Below are 8488 nucleotides of genomic sequence, written 5' to 3'. Positions count from 1 at the left end.
TACGTGGAAAGAAAGATCATCAGGGGCTTTACTTAAATTGTAAATTTCAGGACCCCCGAGCTATCCGTTCTCCCTTGGGGAGGGGGTAAAGTTTACTATAGTTTATTTAGGGAAATAACACTTTTGATTATATTTTTACAACTTTTTGTAGGAAATTATTTTTACTTGGTGAGAATTATCCTTGGAGGGAGATGGTTTCAAATTGTAAAATTAAAATTCCTACTCCAATCCTAGGGGCCAGGGCGGGGCCCCAAATGGAAAATTAACCAATATTTCCAAATTTTTCACTTCCTGACTCAGAGGTACAACATTCATTTTCTCTGCATGGAAAGAAATCATCAGGGGCTTTATTTAAATTGTAAATTTCAGGACCCCCGAGCTATTTGTTCTCCCTTGGGGAGGGGGTAAAGTTTAATATAGTTTATATAGGGAAATAACACTTTTCGGTATATATTTTATCCATTTTCAGCAGAAAATTACTCAAACTTAGTCAGAATCATCTTGGGTGAATGAGAGTATTACTTTGTAAAATTGGGATTCCTGCCCCATCCCCAGGGGCTAGGGCGGGGCCCCAAAGGGAACATTTACCACTATTTTTAAATTCTTTGATGACATGACAAGTATTGTATTTCACTAAGTTTACATTCTCATTTCAACATCACATCTAAACAATAAAATAAAGCTACCAGTACCTATGATATAACTCAGGTGACCGCTAAGGCCCTTGGGCCTCTTGTTTGTATTGTTCATTTAGGTATCTCGACTTCAAACAGGAACATTATTTAATATTCTGGAAAAAAATAGTTCAGCATCTTCGAATAGTGGCCACCTCTTGGCTTAAAAAACACTGAATGTAATTAATCAACGCCTACACATATTAATGGATCACCCATTACGAAGGGAAGTTGGCGTTGCTGCTGTGTTAATTAGTACATGTACGCAAAAACCTTATGATGCCATTTTAATAGTGTATCCGGTATCCGGATATCTATAGTTTTAATATTTAATTATCATTCAGATGATACATCAGTTACTACTGGAGTAATACACAATTCATGGACGTGCTCGACCTTCATACATGACATCGACACTTTCATTAAAATACCGGATGTTATACAAATTATTGGCATACTCCGTTCTGACCGTCTTCCTATGAGCTGTTGCGAGGACATATTAAGCCATACATACAATATCATATATAATGTTAATGTAAAATGTAATAGGATGATAAGATCTTTCAAAGAGATATTAAAACAAAATATAGCTACATGCTTTTAAAAATATAATAAACGACCGCCGGGTGTCTGATGAAACCAATAAATATATTTTCTTTCGTTTACAACGGAACTGTGTTTTCACTTCTGACAAAGGGAATGTTTCTTCTTTGTTTTTTGAAATATTTCCCCCTAATTATTTTGATATTAATACAATGTTTATTCCGACAAAATCAAACGGAGGATCTGACGTACAGTTTGTCCCTTCGTGATCAGGTGTGACCGAAACACGTTGTGGTGTCTCGGTCAGAAACCAATATATATCTGTATGACGTACGTGTATACCTCAACTTTTTATTAGGACTGGTCGATACACAGGACACATGATTGCACAAAGCTCAAAATGGAAAGAGATAGTACGTGACGAAAACGGTATTGGAAAAAGAAAATTATCATATAACTTCATAGGAAAAAATAAAAATGCATGATTTAAGCTTTAACCAGGTTTTAAAAACAAGCAGGACGTCGACGTGTGCTTTGGTGTCCTATTAACAGACAGGGTCATTTATAGCGTCCATATATGTGTGTAATCCATGTGTGTGTGTGTTTGCTTAAGGCAGGGTATGTTGTGTTTTTGTCACCTCGCGATTGCGCGGATCTGGTGCCCATGTACCGTGCCGAAAGCCAAAACAATGCTCAGTCAGTATTTATTTATATGTGACACCGTCGACATATGCTCTGAACCTCTCTGAACAACATACCATCAACAAAGTGTGAACAATCACCAATAAACATATTTCAGACAAAAACTATATAATTGTTTGTTCCCCATGCAATACACTGCTCCTTTTCTGGAACAGAATATACTTGATTTTACGGGGTTTTCTTAATTAAGGAAATAAAATGTAAGTGGGTATCGGATCAAATAAATGTATACAATATAAACTTATTTAGAATTTATCGTTGCAATTATGTAGTAAGACTTCGAGGACAGTGCTTAAGTAACGGTGATAAAATTTCATTTATCAATCAATATCAGAACATTATGACTAATACTTTCAGCTTTGATACTAAAACAACCTTTAGAGTGTCAGTATATGTCTTTATACACAAAGATAGGACCAAGTCATTATCTAATCCGATTTTGTATTTCTTACATTAATCATCCGAATGTCTATTAAGTGATATTTCTGAATATGGAACCTATTCTAATTACTCCACGTCGCCAGTAAAACTCAGTGGAGCGGCACTTGTCATCCTCGACGATATCAATGATATACTTAATTAGTGATCTGGTATATTTGGAGACGTGCATGTGTGTCGCTGGCTTAATTTTGCATAGCATAAGCATCTTACTGAAAGCTTTGGCTGTTTTACGAGGGTTTGATATGTTTACCTTCAGGGTTTTGTATGGATTCTTGGTTTCCTTTTAACATTTTGGAATGTATTAGTGGTACGGTTTTTAGCTCACCTGGCATTGAGCTTATGGAATGGTGTGTTGTCTGTCGTCAGTCGTCCGTTGTCTGTCAACTTCTTCTTTAAACGACTCCTTCCAAAGAATTTAAGGACACAGACCTGTGATATTTGGGAAGTTATTACCTGTAAAGTTTCTTCAAATAAATGGCATTGACCTACTTTCAAGGTCACAAGGGTCAAATGTGTTTAAAACTGTTAAACATGTTCTGCTGAATAGCCAAGAGGCCAATAGTCATGAAGGTTGTCCAGTGGGTACCTTGGACAGAGTGCTATACAGTTTCCTCATATAAATGGCTTTTGCCAACTATAAAGGTACCACGGGTCAAATATTCAAAAAATCTTGAAAACACTTACGAATGATAAAGATACCCCGAATAATGACACTTTGCCAGGAGGTACAGGACAGAAATTGCTATAAAATTTCCTCAAATGAATTACCTTGACGTAATTTCCAAATCACAAGGGTCAAATGAATGTGTTAAAAGCATTTAAACAACTTCTCCTGGATAACCAAGTAGCACAGCTCTAGAGCAATGATATTTGACCGGTAGGTACAAGGGAAAGAGTACTATACATTTCTTAAATTAACTGATATACTTAGTGTCACATAGGTCAATTGTATAAAACCTCCACAAAATTTCTTCTGAATATCTAGAGGGCCCAAAGAGATGATACTTGGCCAGCAGGTACCTGGCATGAAGTGATGTAAAGTTTCGTCAAATAAATGGCATTGACCTACTTTCAAGGTTACAAGGGTCAAAGGTGTTAAAAAACTTTAACAACATTTTCTGAGTAACCAAGGTACCTGGACGGAGTGCTATAAATTCCCTTAAATAAATTACATTTACCTTCAATGTCAAATGGGTCAAATATGTTAAAATTAAGACACATACGGTGATGAAACTTGGACAGAATGCTAAAAGCTTTCCCAAAATAAATGACCTTGACCTGTCTGAATTACCAGGAGGCCCTGTTGATTTTTATTTGACCAGTAGCATACTGGGATAGAGACGTACAAAGTTGAATTTAGTCTGGAACATTCTCAATGCAAGGAGACTCAATATCTTGAAATATTTGCAAAATTACTTTTATTGAGAATATTTTCACACGATTGCTCAAATATCCAGGTGAGCGATAGCTCACTTTGTCCGAAGCACTACGTTAAGCTTCCCCTGTTAAACTGAGAGATGGATATCAATCAAGTACACCAATATACCCTGTCTCCAGCACACATACACACATCCACGCTTACACAACACACATGAAGGCACGTCTTTAAATGACCTTAGCTGTTTATCAAAACAAAACAAACAAAAAACAACAAATTAATACCAATTATTTAAACTTGTTTTATGTACAACATTAAATAACTGCATGACTTTGTAAGTTGACTAACTGGGCTCTGAACATGAAGTCTTGTTGTCGCGATTAAACTATAAATAAATATTGCTGTCAGCTTAAATGAATCGCTATAAATCTGAAGTTAGGCAGGGCCCTTATAGAAAGCAATGTGTAAATAGGTTCATAAGTGATTTATGTATTTAAAATGTGCTTTTAACACAAGCAAAGAAAATACCAGAACAAACGATGTTTTATCACATCATAAAGAAAGTTTATTTCCTTATAGGAATATATTTGACTCATTAAGTACTTTAATGTTTAATAAAGAATTGAATTTATTCAAAACTGTTTTTTGCTCTCTGTCTCTATATAGATATGCACGGTTATAAAACACACATGGAGGCACGTTCTTAAATGACCTAAGCTGTTACCTTCAATGTAGGACGTTAAATATTTTAAACCAAATCTGTATGCATCATCGATATCTTTGACATGCAGCAACAATACGGTGAATGATGTCCAAATATTTCACGATTGAATCATGTGCATGATGTTGTCAAAAGTACGCATGCGTGTAATGGGTTGTTAAAATCAGTCTGCAGTTGGACTACATTTCAAATTGACAATGTGGCACGAAGGTATTATTTTTGGCGACTTTCCCAGTGATAATTTGCACAATACAAATTGATGATTTAAAATTTAGATACATGTACATAATTTTAATTTTAAGTAAATGAACCCCACACACACCATTGTCTGTCCCATAAGGTTTTTAGGTCCTTGTAACAATTAAGATTATATGAAGAGGGTGTCCACGTATTATTTGGTCAATTTACATTTATATATGACAAAAAAGGGTTTATTTGGTGTCTTCATCTTGAAAAGTAGTGTCTGTTGTGATTATGCTAATTGAAAATATAGATACTTGATTTTAAGAAACAACTTCGATCAAAATAAACCTCGTACAACATCGTTCTCATGATGTCTGTTTGTCCTGGGTGTATGTAGGTCATCGCTACACCGAAGATCGTGGGAGATGGTTGTCACAGCACGATGAGGTCAGTTTAAAAGTCCTCTGCGCTGTTTTAGGATAGATTGAACACTTTTCGGTCTGGTGATTGCTGCTACAATTCACCAGAAATGTCTTCAAAATATGCAGACAGAAAACAACACCTTGATATTTATATCTGGATATTTGATGGAATTAAGCAGATCGTGTTGATCGTAGACAAAATTTGAACCGTTCAAAAAGTGTCAACGATTAACACGATTGCCACGACTGACCTCAAGATCTGATAAGATCTGATAGGATCACCACGATTATTCCACGATTTTAATCGTGCCGCGAATCGTGATAGTGGAAACCTAGCATTAATAGAGTTGACGAAAAACTGCCTCTATATCATTTCACTAGACCCTTTGGTATCCTTAACCGTTAAATCCTATACACCCAAACCAAACTACGGGGACGTGTGCTGACTCGTTGCTTCATCCACTACCACGCGTCCCTACCCTAGAGTGAACATAAAGCGCGCATCGTAGTAATGTTGTATTAACAAATACACAATAAATGACAGACAGGCTGAGTAGTAAAGCATCCATTAATGTATCTAAATGCAAAAACAGTTCATGTTATAGTTTTTTAATGTTTAAAAACAAAATGCTTAGATGCAAATATCGATAGATGGTGTAGGAAATGCAGCCAAAGGTTAAAGAGGGTCTACATGGTAAAAAAAAATATTGCGCACGGATTTTCACCTGACCTAACAACACTATATCAGGTGAAGAACGGCATTACTTTATCAACGCATTTGATCAGAATTTTCTCGAAATGTAAATATTGAGGTAGAACTATGTATTCTCATGGCAATAAAGAGCCATTTATTCTCTAGGTTTTATAGATATTATATATACTATTCTATATATTCAACCTTTGAATTGTGAAAAATATTATCTCCCCTCGATCGATTTATTATTGTCCATTTAATGTTGTCGTTTCGTCCGTTATCGTGCTCCCCGGAGTGTGTCATACATTAATATTAGCATGGAAACATAAACGTCCGGTGTCACTAAACAGTAGTGTGCGAGGTTTACGACAACTTCGTCGGTAGCCTGCACAAAGGACATCATAAATCTAGTAGCTTATTTATCGGCAGACAAATATTACTCCATAATGCTAACGAATGATTGTGTTACAATGTGGACTCGGCTCTGAATTCTACCCATGTCTCCTCCTATCTTTATATAATTATATTTATATTTATATTTCTATTATTTATTTTATATTAATATTTATATTATTTGTTTTATTTTATTATAATTATATTTATATTTACATTTATACAAATCTGAGGGTTTGAAACCCAAAACTGATCAGCTTACCCAACGATAACACCTGTTACCTCCATCTGTATCTTTCACCGATATGTTTTTCGGCGATATTTTCCTTGTCTCCCGTCTGTAGCTTCTACATCGCTGGCAAAACTCTATTTATGAAAAATGGTAGTTCATTACTTAATAAAGTATTTCTTATGTTGAATTTATACAATGAAGTTCTAAGTGATGGTAGGTTTAGTGTGGACCTCCTTTGACAGTGTTGGGGTTTGTTTTAATGCGTTAGGCGTCTTATTAACAGTTCAGGCTGTTAAGGGGTTCCCTTGTGTGTGAGATAAGTGTAGATACTATACGACTCCATGTGATAACACAGATCTAATGCCGACTTTAAGTTTGGGGTTAAACGTCCGTGCATCACCTGGTGTATTTGAAAATGGATGTCTAGGGCGAAACCATCGTTGAGGTAGGTTCCCAAGTGTTTCAATAATTGCAGCACATCAGATCAATTTTTCCAAATTTCTGTATATTCATGCAGACTCGGGGAAGAAATAGGTCTGCCGTATCACACTGCATTTCGTAAAAGGCTGACTAATGTGGGACCCCCTGCAGAATAAGAGCCTTCTTTTGTGTCCTCTGCTTAGAAAAGAACAATGGAAACTTCTACTTACCTGTCTGATTTATTAGTAAATAGTAAACACATGATTAGTGTCTGCGGGAATGAGGGTATAAGTTTGTTTAAAATTCTAGTTTACCGTTATTGGGAAGCATGTAATTATGCAGATAGGTTTCTACATATCTACTCTCATCATGAAGCCCCTTAATGTCATGGTTGTAAAATTTAAAACCAGAATATGTATATTCATCACATATGTATATAGACTTTTTATTAATAGCAAAATAATACGTTTATCTGATACAAAATGACAACATCTTGAGACTGAGACTTGTTCATTTACCGATGGTTTTTTTAATTCTACAGACGCCATGCACACATTAAATGTGGTTAATGATTGGTGAATTATTATTTGTCAGCTTTATCGCACTTAAACTCATAACAGTAAACTACTGGTATTGTTATCATTTACAAACTCAAACTCAAAACTTCAAGTTTTGGGAATTAAAATGAACACCATTTCATGCAAAAATGAAACTTTTTGTTTTTATTTATTTACAAAAAAACCCATGTTTATGTAATCGAAATGTTTACATAAAAATGTAGAAATGTTGACATCTTTTATAAAGCTTATGAATCCCTAATCAGGTTAATATATGTAACTGTTGAGGAAGTTATGAATGTATTTATGAAAAGTGTTTTATTTGAAATGTTCTTGCAATGAAAACTTGAGTCACTCCGATATCTCCCTAATCAATCTTCTGTTAGGTATGTGTAAGGCAAAGGAATGACTTCACGTGCAAAACATCGATCTTTTTTTTACAGTTTTAACAGCAAACATCATACAATAGCACATAATAAAACATTTGATTTTTAGGTCACCTGAGACAAAGTCTCAAGTGACCAATTGCGATCGCTTTTTGTCCATCGTCGTCCGTCGTCGTCCGTCGTCCGTCCAGAACAATTTACATTTTCGACTTCTCCAAAACTCCTGAACCAATTTCAATGAAATTTTGCAGAAACCTTTCATGGCCAAAGGTCAACAAAAATATGGGAGGATATGGTCCCCATCCCCTAGGGGCCTGAGGGGCGGGCCAAAAAGGGTCAAATTGACTAAAATTTCAACAATCTTCTTCTCAAGATCCAGATATGGTAGAATCAAATACTCTTCATAGATGGAAGGGTCTTAAGGTGTTTAACCAAATTTGTGAATTTCTTGACCCTGGGGTCTCACAATTTTCCCTGTGGAGGGGGTAAACTTTACTATAGTTTATGTAGGGAAATCACATTTTGGACCAACATTTGTTTAATTTCCATTGGAAGTAATTCAATTCGGGTTAGCATTATCAGTATTGGATAGCAGTTTGATGGTATGCACATATCAGCCCTGACTGACCCCCAGAGGCTGATGGGTGGGGCCAAAAAGGGTCGAATTGACTGAAATTTCAAAATCTTCTTCTCAAGACCCAGATATGGTAGAATCAAATTCTCTTCATAGATGGAAGGGTCT

This window comes from Mizuhopecten yessoensis, unplaced genomic scaffold (assembly GCF_002113885.1).
Source record: "Mizuhopecten yessoensis strain PY_sf001 unplaced genomic scaffold, ASM211388v2 scaffold2275, whole genome shotgun sequence".
In the NCBI taxonomy this organism is placed as follows: Eukaryota; Metazoa; Mollusca; class Bivalvia; order Pectinida; family Pectinidae; genus Mizuhopecten; species Mizuhopecten yessoensis.
This window is presented reverse-complemented; position numbering follows the sequence as displayed.